General features: G+C 38.4%; 1 protein-coding gene across 8 annotated transcripts in view; it reads right to left on the reverse strand.

The window, feature by feature from the left end:
- SH3KBP1 (SH3 domain containing kinase binding protein 1) overlaps positions 1 to 18831 on the reverse strand; it is a 147278-nt gene that overhangs the window by 66979 nt on the left and 61468 nt on the right. The gene's annotated exons all lie outside the window — the stretch shown is intronic.

Below are 18831 nucleotides of genomic sequence, written 5' to 3' on the forward strand. Positions count from 1 at the left end.
CTACACTCATTTTCATGTGTCTACTTTCCCTTTTTGGAATTTCTGAAGAGGGCTGTGGTTATCTTAATTTCACTAAGAAAGCTATACTCTACTGCCTCCTTGCCCAATATTTTCAACTCTAAAAAAGTTACTGACTTTTGTAAAAGAAACAAATGTCATTTTAACTACTAGGTTTTATGAAAGCATCCATTCAATTATGCGAAATAGCCTGCTTCTCTACGCCACTTGCAAGTACACATGAACTTTTTATTTAACCTTCTATTTTATTTAACCTCCTATTCAAATTAGGTATTCTCTTAGTGAACAAAATTATTTTTCGTTGAATTATAGAGCAAGTTCCTCTTCAGCTAGAAGTGTGTAGGTCACACGCATGTGGGGCTCTAATTGCCACCTAACCTATGACATTTCTGAAAGAGCTCTCTGAATAAAAGCTAACAACAGTTACTGACGCAGCGGCACAGGTCAGCTCAGCATGTCAGTTTATACCGCTAACCATTCTGAAGAAAACACTCACCAGGAAGAACTCTCAATTGCACTCCTCATGTTAAATTCTTATTATTACTTTTGATGGCAGCAGAACAATTGCTACAATCAAAAGGTAACCCTACCATACAAAAGGGGTATTTTTTATACTGCTTTGTTATTTGATGATTAACCCAACCCTTTGAGCTGTGCCAGCAAAAGCAAGCCATGGAAGAAGTGACACAAAAGTCCAGGTATAAAAATCACTGGCTTAATATTATTAGCCAGGTCAGGTATTCAAAAAGGTGTGAGAAATACGAGTATTAACCTGTCCTTTTTATATGGCCCTGTAGTAAATATTTGAGGGTGGTACAAGCAACATCCACACCGCCGGGGTTCCAGAATGCTGACAAAAACAAATTTGATGCATTTTGGTGCAAAGACCCATTTCTACCCACAACAAAGAAGGGGGGGAGGAGAGAGAGCTGCGGGGGGGAGAGGAGATAGAAGTGAACAGCAAGGATTGTCCCTCTGTGATCCGCCCATTGAGAATCAACAGAGACCTGATATTGGTGAGTTCAGCCTTAGCATTAGGGATGAAAGAGAAATTAAAAAGAGGAAAGGGATTTTGAAGTACAATTTCGAAAAGAAGTAGGTCTGACTCCCCCAGTGGACGGTCTGTGGCAGTGCAACTTGTTTTTCTTTGGGAATCTTCCGCTGTGGAGGCTATAGGAGAAATAACTGCTTTCTGTGAGATTTCCTCCCCCTGGAATTGTTTTGAATCCCCCTATTTTCAAGGGATGGTTACTGGAGTCCCATAGGGACAATTGGATTACAAAATTGGAATATATCTTGGGACTTTAAATCAAGTTTTTGTATTACTTCCCGCATTATTATTTTTTTCTTTTATTTTTTTTTTGGATTACAAGTGGGTCCTCAAGCTGGATTATAACAAAACTTTCTCTTTGGTCTGTTAAGGATTAGCCCGAATGGGGGCAAGAAGATAAAGTTATTGAATCGGACATTTTCAACTCTACATTCGTTGTGGAAGCGTCTCCAATTAGAAAGCTGGTCTTAGATTAATCTCCTAATATTGCCCCAAAATTTTGGACTAACATTGTGGACATTTGGTTATTCGGAAATTGTATTCGGGTGCTCTTATGTATTTTGTTAATTGGCTTGTATAGATAATATTGGGTATTTGGAATTGGGACTGGAGAAGATGTCACATGTGCCAAAAAAAGGGGCGGAGGGGGGCACACCAACAGATAGGAGAGCTTCAAAACAGGAAACAGAGTTTAGAACGGAAATATTGAAAATGTTTGCAGAAATAAAACAAAGTGAGAAGAACTTGGAGACAAAATTAGAACAGGTGGACAATAAAATTGGGAAAATGGATAAAAAAATTGATGAGACAGTTAATGAATTGAAAGGTCAGATCAAAGAGGTTTCGAAAAGAGTGGACGAGGGGTTAAAGAGGACAAAGCAAGAAATGAAAGAAATGAAGCGGGAGGAGGAAAAGATGAAGAACGAGATGGTGGATTTAAACAAAGCACAAGAGGAAATAAAGGATTCCATTGCTATGAATGAATTGAGACAGAGGGAGGTAAATTTGAGACTGAGGCAAGTTCCAGAAGCGCAGAATGAAAATATAAGAGAGAAATTAATAAAGGAAATTGCACAGTGGTTGGATCTACCAGAGGAAGAAGTTGCAAAAACAGTACAAAATGCATTTAGAATGAAAATAAGGACAACCAAAACAAAGAAATTCCCGGGAGACTGTTTGATAACATTCAAAGACAGAGAGATGAGAAATCTGATTTTACAAAGAAACAGAGAGAAAAGGCTCTACATAGACAGGAACTACATAATCATCTTTAAAGATATACCAGTTAGACTATTGAAACGAAGAGAAGCGTACAAACCACTTGTGCAGATCCTTAAGAAGAACAAGATTGACTTTAGATGGGAGTTTCCGGAAGGAGTCTCGTTCTTTTATAAAGGTGTGAAAAGAAGACTGACAAGCCCTGAAGAAATAGGGAAATTCATGAGAAGATATAAAGAATTACACACGGGAGAGGAAGAGGTTAAGGGAGCGGAAGGAGGAGTAAGACCGTTGGGAGAAGAAGAGGAACAGAATGGGGAAAGATCGGAAGAGGAAGAGGCTGAAGAGGAAGAAGAAGAAGTAGATAGATTGTAAGAAAATAATTTAAATTTATTTAATTTGAAGGAAGAATGGCGCTAAAATTTTGGAATTGGAACATTAATGGGATAAATGATAAGAAGAAACGCAATAAAATTGAACAATATTTGAAAAAGAAAAATTTAGACATCATATGTCTACAAGAAACTCATGTGGCAAAAAGACACAGGAAAATTTTGATTAACAAAAGATTAGGGAATGAATTTATTTCCTCTGGTAAAGACAAAAAAAGGGGAGTGGTCCTCTACATTAAAAATAAAATTGAATCTCATCAATTGTTTAAAGATGAAGAAGGAAGAATCATAGCTGTTCAAATCAATTGGCAAGGCGAAAAGTTGATAATTGTCGGGATCTACGCACCAAATGGAAACAAGACTGATTTTTATAGATCATTGGAAGAAAAACTATCTGAGTATGTGGACCAAAAAATTATAATAATGGGAGATATGAATGGTGTGGTATCATTGGAAATGGACAGGCAAAGAGAAGTAAAGAACAACGAAGGGAAATTGCCTAAGACATTTTTTACAATGACGAAAAACTGTAATCTGATTGACATTTGGAGACTTAAACACCCATTGGAGAAACAATTTACATATTATTCAGAACCGAATCAGTCATTATCAAGAATAGATCAAATTTGGGTTTCGAGCGATTTGACTCCAAGAATCCAAAAAATTGAAATTCAGGCCAAAGTTATTTCGGATCATAACCCTATAGAATTGGAGTTAAAAGGTTTTGAAGAAAGAACTTTCAGGTGGAGATTGAACGACAATCTATGGGACGATCAGAAGTTGGTGGAAAAATCACAAAAGAAACTCTCGGAATATTTTATGGACAATATCGATAAAGGTACGAAAATGAGTATTGTATGGGACGCAAGTAAGGCAGTAATGAGAGGATTTTTTATTCAGCAAAACTCACTGAGGAAAAACAATAAAGAAAAAAGGACAAAAGAGATTTTAAGACAGATCATGGAAAATGAGCAAAAATTGATCAAAAAACCTAATAATTTGAAAATAAAGCAGGAAATAAGGACACTACAAACTCAATTTGCAATGATAATAAATAAAGAAGTCGAATGGAACATTAAAAGGTTAAGACAAAAAAACTTTGAGTTTGCAAACAAATCAGGAAAATGGCTTGCGTGGCAACTGAAAAAGAGAAAGGAACAGAGTACAATCAATAAAATCAAGATAAATGGAGAGGAGACAGTTGATCCGAAAGAAATAAGGAGTGGTTTCTTGGAATTCTATAAACAGTTATATAAAAATAAAGAAAGGAATAATAAGAAGAAAATAGAAAGATACTTAAAAGAGAAAATGGTGCAGAAGATCCCGACAGACCAAAAAGACCAGCTGAATGCCCCAATAGGAAAAGAAGAAGTAAAGGAAGTGATAAAGGAGTTGAAGAGAGGGAAAGCCCCGGGTCCGGATGGGTTTACATCGAGTTATTATAAAGAAATGAAAGATGTGTTGGTGACCCCGTTGACTGAAGTTTTGAACAACATCCTAAAAGAAAGAGACATTCCAGAAACGTGGAAAGAAGCGTTTATTACATTAATTCCGAAACAAGATTCGGATTTAACTCAAGTCAAAAACTACAGGCCTATTTCATTATTAAATACAGACTATAAGATCTTTGCAGGAATTCTTGCGAAGAGATTGAAAAAGATATTGATAAAACTCATACATAAAGATCAAGCAGGCTTCCTACCAGGCAGACAAATGAGAGATAATGTAAGAAATATAATTAATGTCATAGAATATCTGTCTGATAGGAGCGACAAACAAGCAATTTTAATGTTCGTAGATGCAGAAAAGGCCTTTGATAACGTGATTTGGGAATTTATGTTGAAAAACTTAGAATATATGGAAGTGGGACAAGAGTTTTATAATGGTATAAAGGCAATCTATACGGAGCAGAGAGCAAAATTGATTGTGAACAATGTTATTACAGAAGATATTCAAATATCTAAAGGAACAAGACAAGGTTGCCCACTATCACCACTGTTATTTATAACGGTTCTGGAAGTCTTCCTAAATGCAATTAGACAAAATAAGCAAATAAAAGGGGTAACAGTAGGTCAAAACGAGTACAAAGTTAAAGCCTTTGCCGATGATTTGGTACTGACTATGGAAGAACCATTAGAAAGTGTGAAGGAGGTATTAGACGAAATGGAACAATTTGGAAGGGTGGCAGGATTCAGATTGAATAAGAGAAAGACCAAAATTATTGTAAAAAATATGGAACAAAGTATGATTGATTTGTTGCAGCAACGAACTGAGATAGAGGTGGTGAAAAAGGTCAAATATTTGGGAATTTGGTTATCATCTAAGAATATTGATTTGTATCAAAATAATTATATCCCGGTTTGGAAAGGAATTAAGAAAGATCTGGAGGTGTGGGCCAGATTGAAATTATCATTCTGGGGAAGAATATCTACGATAAAGATGACGGTGCTACCGAAAATGCTGTTTTTATTTCAGACTATACCCATATTAAAGGGTACAGGAACCTTCAGAGAATGGCAAAAAGTGATCTCAAGGTATATCTGGCAGGGGAAAAAGCCGAGAATAAAATTTAAGTTACTGACGGATGCAAAAGAAAGAGGAGGCTTCGCCCTGCCAGATATGAGACTGTACTATGAAGCAGCATGTATATGCTGGATAAAGGAATGGATAAAGTTAGAAAACAATGAGCTATTAGATCTTGAGGGTTTCGACAACAGATTTGGGTGGCACGCGTATCTATGGTGTGATAAAAAAAGGGTTCACAAAGGATTTGGAAACCATATTTTCAGAGGTCCACTAATAGAGGTCTGGGAAAGATACAAAAATATATTAGAACCAAAAACACCACATTGGTTATCCCCGCTAGAGGTACTGAGTGTTAAGAAGATTAATACGAGAGAAAAATGGGGTACATATGGCGAATTGGTAACCAGTGAAGGAGGAAAATGGAAATTGAAGCCATATGAACAAGTTAAAGAGTATATGAATGATTGGCTGCACTATTTCCAAGTAAATGAAACATTTAAAAAAGACTTGAAGGATAAAGGATATGTTGAAAAAGAATCAATTTTCCAAAAAGACATAATAAATAATGAGTATAAAATTCTGTCAAAAATGTATAAGATATTGTTGGAGTGGTATACTAAAGATGAAGAGGTTAAATCAGTAATGATACAGTGGGCAAGGGATGTAGGGCACAACATTCAATTCGAAGAATGGGAAAAATTGTGGAAAGAGAACATAAGATTTACGGCTTGTACGTTACTGAAAGAGAATGTGATGAAAATGTTTTATAGATGGTATATGACACCTGTAAAATTAGCAAAGATGTATAAGGTTGATAACAAATGTTGGAAATGCAAAGAAAAAGAAGGGACGTTCTTTCATCAATGGTGGGAATGTAAGAAAGTGAGAAGCTTTTGGGAATTGATATATAATGAGTTGAAAAAAATGTTAAGATATACTTTTGTGAAGAAACCTGAAGCTTTTCTTTTAGGGATAGTAGGAAAGGACATAAGAAGGAAGGACTGCAAGCTTTTCCAATACGCAGTAACGGCAGCCAGAATTGTGTTGGCCCAGAAGTGGAAACAAGAAGAGATACCGACAGTAGAAGAATGGAGACTAAAACTGACAGACTATGCAGAACTGGATAAACTAACTGGGAAAATTAGATATAGTAAAGATCAAAAATTTATTGAGGACTGGGAAAAATTTGTGGATTATCTGAAAAATATATGTGGTATTAACACAACACTAGCAGGTTTCCAAGAGGCACTGTAAAAAACAAATAAGTATTGTTTATTAGAAATATCAGGAATAAGGAGGAACATTGGCAATACGTGAAAAGGGAATGTGTATCAAAGGTAAAAATATGGATGATTGTCAGAGACGCTGAAGGAAGTCCAAAACAGTTATGATTTGTTATATTCGAGATGAAATGTATAATTTGATGAAAACCAATAAAATCTATTTAAAAAAAAAAAAGAAAGAGGAATTAGTTTGGTCTGCTTTTCAAAGCTGACGGGCCTGACACTTCTGAACCAGCTTGTGGACTGGAACACAACATTAATAATCATCATCATCATCATCATCATCATCATGATCATCATCATCATCATCTTTATGAAAAAAGATGTGTACAAATACAGGGTGAGTCTTTTAAAAGAGGCCCCGTGGATACAGAGCACACATGTTCCACGGGGCCTCTTTTAAAAGTCTCATCCTGTATTACAGATGAATTCAGTGGAAAGCACTGAGAAGTGTGTAGATTAGAAACTACTTATTTTACATAGAAAAACATGCACAGAATGCTTACAAGATAAATGCCGACTTTTTATGTGCTCTTTCAGCATTAAAATGGGATGGAACAGACCTATCATGGAGTACCATTAAGGCTAAAGCGGGACATAAATAGCAGTTCAGTCCATCCCTTCTTTATGTTCATGTGCTGCTTATGTAGGCTAATGCCAAACTTCGTTGTGCAATTTGGCTGGCTGCCTGTTGACAGAACCGGAAAGAAATTTTACCAAGCCTGCAGATCAGTGGTGCTTTTGCTGATTGTGAGAGCTGTCAGCGGGACGCAGGTGGCACTGTGGGTTAAAATCACAGAGCCGAGGACTTGCCGATCAGAAGGTCTGTGGTTCGAATCCCTGTGACGGGGTGAGCTCCGGTTGCTCAGTCCCTGCTCCTGTCAACCTAGCAGTTCGAAAGCACGCAGTGCAAGTAGATAAATAGGTACTGCTCTGGCGGGAAGGTAAACGGCGTTTCCGTGCACTGCTCTGGTTCGCCAGAAACGGCTTAGTCATGCTGGCCACATGACAAGGAAGCTGTCTGCCGGCTCCCTCGGCCAATAAAGCGAGATGAGCGCCGCAAGCCCCGAGTCAGGCATGACTGGACCTAATGGTCAGGGGTCCCCTTTACCTTTACCTTTTAGAGCTGTCAGCAGGGCATTAGCCAGAGAGGACAGTGGGTGGGTGAGGGTGATTTCATTGCAAGCCCTGATGTGGGGTCTCTTAAGGGCCTCAGGAATCTGGAGATAAAGATCTGTTCATTGAGGGCTGGCTACCAGATGCATCCGCACAATTGTGACTCTCGACAGCAGAGAGGACTTGACTTTGCATCATCATCTGCCATAAAGCCATTCTTCCTCTCAGGTTTATGCAGCAGGCTTGTTTAGGGAGCAATATTTATAGAAAAAAGATATAAGCAGTACATAAATGTTGTGGAATATTTTCAAATCAGTTTGGTGTGTTCCAAGACTACCTCTCCTTTACTCCCTGTTGTGGAAACGAATATGTTTGTTCAGATTTGGTCTAATGTTTTCTTTATTGCTATTAACAAATAATTGGATCTCATAACATTCATTCAAATCACATTTTTAAAAAATTAATATAATGTAAATCATATTAAATATTCTAATCTTAAAATGTTATATATTTAGCAATCCTGTAAAATGTTACATTTTATCCTACAATAGTAATCATTTCCCCATGCATACTGAAATATTCAAACCAAATCAAAATGTGTTTTAAGAAAACTGTTCAAAATATGTAAGTAATTTAATTCTATTACTTCTGCACTATGCTAGTAGGTCTCCTTGGAAACTAGACCTTGTCTCTATAAGCTGTATATTTGAAGAGCTGGTTTTGCTTCCAGCAAAGAAAATTTGCATAGATACCAAAATGAGTCAAACACAGTTGAAAATATATATGATGAAAACACTTATTGGAAGGGCATGATAAATCAATTTAATTAGTATTTTAATTTTTTTAGTCCTAAGTAGTTATCCATGAACATTTCAATTTCCCCACTGTATTTGAAGCAGGGGTGTAAATTTAAGGGGTAGATCAATCAAGCCAAAGTTTTGGTTGGTTCATTAATGTGAGGCAGTTTTAATCGATGGGGCTTTAATCTGCTCCTGTCTCAAACAACGGAAAAAAGTATACATTAAAATGGTAACCTTCCTTCTGAGAATTTGGAAATCATCAAACAGCTAAATATTTCATCTCTTTTACAGAAATTAATACACGTATGTGGGGGGAAGGCAACTGTTTTATGATCTTATTTTACATACCAAAAGAAGCCTTATGAAGTTCCCATTCTTTAAATTGGTTCTCATGAATTCTCCCATGTCATTGTATTCAGTGTTGCAAAGCCCCAGATATAGGCAGTGAGTATTTTTTCTTATCCAATATTTAGCACAGGTCATTCATGGTTGCTAAAATAATATAGACAAGTAATACCTGCTTATTTGTTCATAGTACATAAATTTATTTTAGGAACTGTGGAAGGATCAGTGTTTTTGAAATGGTTGAACCTATTAAGGTTTTGGTAACATGCAAATGTACTTATAATCTAACTAATTGAGAAGCTTTGGAATCAATCCCTACAGAGAAATAGGTCTGGAAAAGTTGCTAATTTTTCCAAGGGGAAAAAAAATGCTAAAATGCTTTTTTCCAAAAATCTAACTAGAGTTCAAACTAAGGTTTTCATGACTCTGCCTCCAAAGGAATCGTGCCTAAACATACAGCCTTCTGTTATGTTTTTTAGGTAATTAGATTTGCTAATAATATGTAGGTCAGCCTTGCTACTAATTCCTGAAATGGGGGTTTGCCCGGCCCATCATATTCTTCCTAATCTCCCTCCTTCTTTATCACCAACTCCAATAGATGTGGGAGTCCAAGAGAAGCAGGGGAAACCATTTCTTTTCCACTGTAGTGACAGGCTATACACATGGCTCTGTCTTCATAATGTCTTTTGGGAGAAGGGATACTGAATTGCTTGTGCTCAGTGGGAGCATGTCACAGCTCTCTTTTCTGATGCATATACAACTGGCTCAGCGCTGCCTTTAGGCAGTGGGGTTGGGCTCAATTGTCCTTTGGGACCATTCCAGCAATTTCATTCTATGAATAAAACAACACCCTTTGCCTCTTGATTTATAGTCTTACACACCCAATGCATTTCCTGCCTGCCAAGCTTGACTTTTTTTTCTCGCGGTACATAATCATTTCAAGTAAAAGGTTTCAAGATTATGTATTTGTTATCTTCCAATTACATTGTCATGTATTTTTCACGCCACATTGCAAGTTATCTGCTGCGCGGTGACACTACAGCCTGGCCTACAGATGCTTCAGGATGAGCAGCAGAAACACAACAGAAAAACGCCTAAAATTTTGACATCTGCTGGCATCTTTCACATGCTTTTAGGCATATGAATCTGTAATCATTAATTCTTGGATGTCACTGTTAGAGTCTAATTTAGTTTGCCATTCAGAAAAATTCTCGAGACACCAACAAAAACGAGTCTATAAGGTCACCTGTTACATTTCTTTATCTCATCTTTTACAACTCGAAGAACTGTTACACCATTTTGTGTCAAAAGTAAAAGTTGGAAAGACCAGTTGGAGAGAGGTGTTGTTCTTCTTGTGTAAGCTTAATGATTTAATTAAAGGTAAAGGTAAAGTCCAGTCGTGGCCGACTCTGGGGTTGCGGCGCTCATCTCGCTTTACTGGCCGAGGGAGCCGGTGTACAGCTTCCGGGTCATGTGGCCAGCATGACTAAGCCGCTTCTGGCGAACCAGAGCAGCGCACAGAAACACTGTTTACCTTCCTGCTGGAGCGGTACCTATTTATCTACTTGCACTTTGACATGCTTTCGAACTGCTAGGTTGGCAGGAGCACGGACTGAGCAACGGGAGCTCACCCCATCGCAGGGATTTCAACCGCCAACCTTCTGATCGGCAAGTCCTAGGCTCTGTGGTTTAACCCACAGTGCCACCCGCGCCCCTAATGATTTAATTACATGTACATTAAAAAGTAATGTGATAGAGGCGACAATCATTTTAGGCATGTCCAAATGACGTGCAACAGCCAACATGCGGGTCCTTTTGGAAACTGAAGAGGGCGTAATGAGGGAGGAGTGGGGCGTAATGGGGTAGGGCATGCTTATACACTCTGCCGATGCGTGCAGGGGTCAGGTACGGAACCCCCGTGCAAAATGGCCACCACCTGTATAAGTTATCCACATATCTCTCCCTCCCCACACACAGAAAATTCTGTGGGAATCCAGAAAAATGTTCTTTGTGGGGGGAAATGGCAGGTTTCAAATATTTGAAGAAGATAGATGGAGACTACAGAAACTGTAAAGAAAAACACAGTACAGTGGTACCTCGGGTTACATACGCTTCAGGTTACATACGCTTCAGGTTACAGACTCCGCTAACCCAGAAATAGTGCTTCAGGTTAAGAACTTTGCTTCAGGATGAGAACAGAAATCGGGCTCTGGCGGCGCGGCGGCAGCAGCAGGAGGCCCCATTAGCTAAAGTGGTGCTTCAGGTTAAGTACAGTTTCAGGTTAAATACGGACCTCCGGAACGAATTAAGTACTTAACCCGAGGTACCACTGTATCAAACTAGGTGACTTTGAAATGAGAAACCTATCAATAATAAAGAGCATAAGGGAAAAAGAGAAAATCCTGAATGTAAATAGATGGCAATGATTCTGGAGTGAACAAGAGCCCAGCTCTTTGCTTTGGGGATATTCCTGGTCATTTACAGCCATTTGGCACCACCACCCTTTTAGTTAGAACATGTCTTGTAAAATGCCAAAAATTACCCCATTACACGGATGGAGAGCCCTCCAGATGTTATTGTACACCAACTTCCATCAGTCCCAGCTAGCATGGTCAACAGTTAGGGATACCCGCTCAGGTGTGCAGTTTATGCAGCCGAGGGTGGATTTATCTAATCTGCTTTACCTAATTCTTGTCAAACAGTTCAATTCTGCCCTTTACCTTAAAGTTTTAGTTGAGATAACATACGTGGATTTGAAGAATTAGGTGCATGCTAGAGAAGGATTCTTCAGCACAAGTTAGAATATATTCTTATGTGTAGCCTCTTGAGACAGAGTTTGGCATAGGCAACTAAAGGCATAATGGCGGGGGGGGGGCGCGTCAGGCAAAGAAACAAACAACATGGCTTGTTCTAAAATTGGATTAGTATAATGCTGAGTTTTGGAGCCATTATTGTTAACATAGCTCATTCACCTTTGGAGAAAATCTGGATTATAAATGTATTAATAAATAAAAATAAATCTAAGTACCATTATGCAATCCAATCAAAAAAAGTAATTCTTACTTAAACGAAGTGGACTACTAAACTTTTCTTAACAGTGCAATTGCAGAGCTTTGACAGAAATTCATATCTATTTAAAAATTCACCCGTTATAACCCTAGATATCAGTATTTGGATTTTTTTAAAAGTATAACTGTCTGCTACAAAGAAAGATTTATAAAAATGCATGCAAGTCTTTAAGTAATTCACCAGCTTATTTTAGAAAGCAGCTGTAGAAAAACATTGTCACCAGATAACACACTTCAGCACTGTACTGTCTCCAAAGGAGAGACATGAATTTCTTAGCCAAAAAAAAATCTACATAAATAATCTATGAGTTCAATCAGGATCCAACTGCTATTCTAGTTTTTATCTGTGTCAAAGAATAACATGTGCTTAATGTATTATACTACAATGAAGATATCATTAATTACCATGGCAGACACTGACAGACCCAGACAAATGTATAGTATAAATCATCTCTGTCTAAGTCAGTAATTGAGAACTCAACCAATTGTGGCACTTGGATAAAAACTGCAGCTCTTAGAAGCTTGTCATGGGCACACCAGTTAGGAAGCTTTATTATCAAGAACTTTATTATCTCTCTCAGACAAGAAAGTAACAGTAACCTCCCAACTCCACCCAGACACAACTAAGTCTAGTGCTACCTGAGGACATAACTATATACAGTCGTAACTTGGTTTTCGAACAGAATGCGTTCCAGAAGTCCGTTCGACTTCTGAAACATTCAGAAACAAAGGTGTGACTTCCGATTGGCTGCAGGAGCGTCCTGCAGCCAATCGGAAGTTGCAGAAGATATGCCAGAGGTTCAGCTTCCGAAGCAAAGTTCACAAACTGGAACACCTACTTCCAGGTTTGCGACGTTCAAGTTCTGAGTTGTTCGTGAACTAAGCTGTTCGAAAACCAAGGTGCGACTGTAATGAGACTGTCCTCAGATAGTTCTTTTTTTTTTTTTACAACTCTTATTATTCAGTTGAGACAAGGCAAAAGTTGGGCCTATGGGCAGATGTCCTTCAAGTCTAATCCTCCCTCTTTGATCACAGACTAGAAGTTGAAAAGACCAAAAAACAAACATGCTCCAAAACCTATTCACTCCTGAGAGGCCATGTGAGGAGGGGCATGGGTGCAACAAAGCCCTGCCTTTTGTGATGACTTGGAGGAAGGTTTCGCTAAAATTGGGAAGGAACACAGTACAGTAGTACCTCGGGTTAAGAACTTAATTCGTTCTGGAGGTCCGTTCTTAATCTGAAACTGTTCATAACCTGAGGTACCACTTTAGCTAATGGGGCCTCCCTGTACCGCCGCATGATTTCTATTCTCATCCTGAAGCAAAGTTCTTAACCCGAGGTACTATTTCTGGGTTACCGGAGTCTGTAACCTGAAGCATCTGTAACCCGAGGTACCACTGTATTGGGCTTACAGTCTCACTTTCCCCTACCCCCTTTTGCAATGTCTGAATGTTTCCATGTAGGAGTGAAAACTGCTCAGACACTCAATTAATGCAAAACAAATACTATACAATAAAGCAAGCGAACCTACTAACCTTATCATTGTAGCAATGGAACATAAAGAAAGAACGATGTCGTGGCCAAGAGCTAAGGAATCTTAAAATAGTTCCATCATGCAAAAGAACTCTGGACTATTTGAGCAGCAGCTTTGCATATCTCAGGGCAAAATAGCTTTTGAAACTGAGTGGTTACAATTAATAGTCTGCTGTTTAAAATCAATAGTTCCTTGGGCATCCATATACCCTCTTTAGATCCTATTCATTATCTGTAGATATATATCTATAAGGAGTATCTATAAGATGACCTATAGAATTAGGAGTCAGGAGAAAGGCATTTTGTTGTATAACTAAACTACATTTGTAGCCTACAGAAGTGCTAGTTTAATGCCATTCACTTCAGTTAGCACATACTCCCACATGAACAATAAAATTCTCATTAGATTACCAAGCACCTAAGTGATTCCGAACTGCTTAAATAAAATATTCTCTACTGCGGGGGTGGGCAGAGAAAACTGTATCCCCACCACCACCCTTACTCAATGAACTAAGAATATGGTTAAATACTTAATTAGAAGTTAACCCAGTATCACTTAAATGGATCAACAGATAATATTTTTCGTTGTGCAAGGGATATAAATAAATGAAAGCCTGTTATTAGTATATTTTTAAAAATCTCAAAAACATTTTCAGTTCAAGACTGTAGACTATTTCATAGGGATACAATAGCAAGTTATTTATATTGCCTTCATCCTTAGCAACACATAACAGCAGTTGTTTTAATTTTTTTAAGGAACAGCTGATTTATCTCAAATGGAGTTTGAGAGAGCATATGACTAATATCTAAATACAAAATTGAGTATCTTTATATGCATTCTAATCATCAAAGAAAATACAGGCAATGACCAATTAATAGGCTTCTGAAAGATGAATATGCATGCCAAACCCAGAGGTGACTGAAAATGTCACCAAACATGTTACAAAAAGGGCAATATGTCTAACAGATTATGTCCAGCTTAGACTCCATTAATTTTTGGAACAAAAAGTTAATGAAAATATTATATCTCTATATCTATCTATCTATATATTCCCTTAGGATTCTTTTGCTTTAATATAAGTGAGCAATTCTTAACTTTTTCTGTTAAACAGGCTAAAGTAAGATATTGACTAAAAATACAGGACAAAAGTATGTCATTTATGAACATATTTTTTGTTTCGTTTTAAAGAATGAATTCTAAAAATATAGCATTCCAAAATGAATTGTTCTTCAATTGTTCAACAAATTGTTTTTCAATCATGCATTTCCTTATTTGTTTCCCATGATACTCAGGAACCTTTAGGGGCCTCTAACAAGAGGAGAAAAATGCATTCTTTGGGATATAGCCAACTAAGTTATATTCAAAGTTGACCCCTTGCAAATTAATGCACTTTAGTAAATCATGTCCATTCAATCTGATAGGTCTGCTCTGAGTATGACTAATATTGGATACAGCCTTTTGACTCCAATAGGAATATTTGCATTCCTAAAAGTAGCAAACATTTTGGTATATGGATTAAAGGAAAAAAACCTTTGTGTTTTTTTCAGAAGACTGAAGAGGCAAACTTCCCGTTTGTATTTAGCGATATCTCACTATTTCTTTCCTCAGAAACTATCGTTTAAAATATTTCACTTTATGTAGAAGATATAAATGCCCTGAAGGTTTTCTGTTTCAGCAATACAGATTATTTAGTTATGCTGATTTTATATTTATTTTAATGATAATGGTTGTATGTTTTTACTGATGTGTGACTTTTAGTCATGTTTTAAATACAATTTTATTTGAATACCACTGGGAGAATTTTCTGACTGAGCAGTTTAATTTCCCCCCTAAAAATATATATGAAGGTGTTATCCATAAAGAACAAAGCCTAGAACAGACAAGCTATCTGCGCAAATACATATATAAGCAGAGTACGGCATTGTATTTGGCATCAAGATAAATGAATCATTATGACACAACAGTGGGCTTTGTAAACCAATATAGCAGTGATTTCATTATGTTATTGAACATCTGCCACTTAAAATTAACCATGAGGGAAGCAAATGGTTATGGAATACCTCAGGGCCATACAGAAAAGAGGCTATCCCTAAAAAACAACAATGAAGAGGTGTGGGATTATCTGCATTGTCACCTTTTATCCAAACAAGCTGCTTGGTGTAACATGCTGTAGCATACACTAACACAGTAAAATGTGCATGTCCTGAACTCAGATCACTCACATGCATTTAAATCTAGAGCAAGTTTCCAAATGACTTTAGAAAATCCTGGGAGTCTCATTCATAGTTAAACTAGATTATACTTCAGAACAGAGAAAGATAACCATTACAACCAGGGGGTACTCAAGGGCACGCAGTACCAGCATTGCTGTTGTTAAAAAGTGTGGCACTTACTGTACCAACATCATGGTGAATACCAGCATGTATTTTTCTAGATAAAAAGCACTTGTTACAACTATTGTTCATAGAAAAGGAACAGTTTATTAGGAACTGGAATCAAAACATTTGCTCAGTAATATATGATCATACACTCAAGCTGGTTCAGAGAAAATGTTAAGCCAAACTATGGCTTAATATGAATGTGTGAGCATGAAGGGCCCCAGAGAGGTTGACATAGCCCCTCTTCACATCTTACCACAAATGCAAACTTTTCCAGTAAAAAGACATTTTGCCTTGCTGTTCTAACCTGCATTCTCCATGCTGCTCACTATATACAGGAGAGAGAAAATTACTGTTCTAATTAGTGTACATGGTCTACCACAAGGGGGCAGCCACTGTAAAGAAGGAGGCCACATGACAATCCCCTAGCTCAGAGTTAGGATCAGCTTCAGAGCTTAGATACACAGACAAAAAGGGAGGAAAGCATATGTTGCCCAAGGGAAAAATAGTGGCTCCATCATAATTATTAAAAAATTACTGAATTGGTATGCTGGATGTCATAAACCTGTACATTCCATTTTCTGAATAAATACATTTTTTTATCGCAAGTACATAAGATCAAATATATTACATGACTGAACACAATGCATTTGCCATTGATGGAGAAATCATCAATTGCTTCATGGGTTAGAAGGACAGCATAATTTGGCTGTAGTGAAGACGTGATGACAGAAAACCAATTAAGAGTCACTTATTTTATTATTTAACAAGGAAATACCATTTGCGCGCTCTCTCTCTTATTTAGATTGTGGATGTCATTTAAATGCTTTCATAAACAAGTGCCCTGGATTTTTATAATGCATGGTAGAAATATGGGTTTAGGATTTTTAAAAAGTCAAACAGCAAAAGCCCAAATCTAAACAATATACAGGAATGTAACGGAAATGTCTCAATTTCTTTGGAACCTGTCTATAATGGTTGTTTTCTCCACCTTACCCCCAATCCTATACATGTTTTATCAAATACATTGTTCCATATCAGCCTTTCCTCCCTTCTGTCCCAGATACTGGATACCATTTTCACCTACCAAGAAACTGCAGCCTTCGGCTATAAATGGTTTCCCGTGTGTGTGCATTTATTCCCTCAGTTGGTTCTCTCTAACAAGCACTGTCTCTCTCCACTGTAAACTACATGGCTGGCTGCTCCATGAATGGGCTCTTGGACTGACTTTTAGTTTCTTAGGCCAGTATGCATCTAAACAGTTCCGATAGGTAAAGATAAAGGGACCCCTGACCATTAGGTCCAGTCGTGGCCGACTCTGGGGTTGCGGCGCTCATCTCACTTTATTGGCCGAGGGAGCCGGCGTACAGCTTCCGGGTCATGTGGCCAGCATGACTAAGCGGCTTCTGGCAAACCAGAGAAGCGCACGGAAACGCCGTTTACCTTCCCGCCGGAGTGGTACCTATTTATCTACTTGCAGTTTGACATGCTTTCGAACTTCTAGGTGGGCAGGAGCTGGGACCGAACAACAGGAGCCGGCTCCCTCGGCCAGTAAAGCGAGATGAGCGCCGCAACCCCAGAGTTTGCTTTGACATGCTTTCAAACTGCTAGGTTGGCAGGAGCAGGGACCGAGCAACGGGAGCTCACCCCATCGCAGGGATTCGAACCGCCGACCTTCTGATCGGCAAGTCCTAGGCTCTGTGGTTTAACCCACAGCGCCACCTGCGTCCCAAAACAGTTCCGATAACCCAGGGTATTTTCCCTGCTCCCTCTCCTCTCCCCACATGCCACCTAAATGTTCCCCATGACATATTTAGGGGATGCACAGGGAGAGGAGAGGGAAGTTCTGTTGCCACAGACAAAAGTGCTTGAGCTGGAGGAACTTCTTGGCTTAGTGTCCTGACACAGACATTTCATGTTTAATCTCATCTCTCATGCAACATTCACACTGGCCACAAGTCTGGTAAGAGAAAGTGATACACTTCTCCTTAACAGTTTCCTCATTGCAACTCATTACAGGAACAGAATGTAACTTGCCAGCTCTACAAAGATGAGATTGTTGATCTGTGTCTCTGGCTCTCATTCTCATCGCCATCATTTTATGCCTATAAATTACAAAACAGGCAGAGCAGATGCTCCAGGGTACTGATGCAAGTGGCCTACCCTTGGGTTTAAAACTGGAAATGAAATTCCAAAAACTTTTAAAACTTCTCTCTCTGTGTTCAGCATTGAAACACATTAACAGAAATCAAACCAAAGAATCATGGCCGTGTCAGGTGTGTAGCATTCTTTAAATTCCTCCAAGAATGAAAAGACCTGCAAATGACCCGGCTGCTCCTTCAGCCTGAAGATGAATAAAATTGAAAAAGAGGGCCAGAGCTATCAGCTTTACATTAATTTGAATACAGAGGAGAGATAAGTGGGACATCATTTTGAGTCTTATCTGCTAGACTCTAGAGAGGTGATTAAGGTCAAAGAGTGTCCTATATATTTTTTACTAATAATGATGCAAAGAGGAAGCTGAAGCCCAAGATAGGAAGCGGTGGTAAGGGAACATCTAGCTACTTTGCATAAATTCAAATCTCCAGTGCCTTATGAACTTGATGGATCAGGGAAATGCTGAGGTACATAGTGTATCTTGATTTCAGTAAGGCTTTTGACAATGTCCCCCATGATATTCTTGCAGAGAAGCTGGCAAATGTAGACTGGACGAGATAAGTGTTAGGTGGAGTTGAAGTTGGTTGACTTGCCAAACCCAAATATTGCTCACTAATGGTCCCTCGTCATTCTGGAAAAAAGTGACAAGTGGGGTGCTGTAGGGTTTTGTCCTGGGCCTGCTGTTGTTCAACATCTTTATAAATAACTTGGATTAAGGAATTGAGGGTATGCTCATCAAATTTGCAGATGACATCAAATTGGGAGGGGTGGCCGATGCCACTTAAGACAGAATCAGGATTCATGCTTAGTGTTAAGAGACAGGAGAACCGGGCAAAAACCAACAAAATAAATTACAATGGGGACAACTGTAAGGTTCTACACTTAGGCAGGAAGAACCAGCTGCACAGATAAGATAGGGGACACGTGGCTTGCCAGCAGTATGTA

Source organism: Podarcis filfolensis (genome assembly GCF_964270895.1).
Source record: "Podarcis filfolensis genome assembly, chromosome: 4".
NCBI lineage: Eukaryota > Metazoa > Chordata > Lepidosauria > Squamata > Lacertidae > Podarcis > Podarcis filfolensis.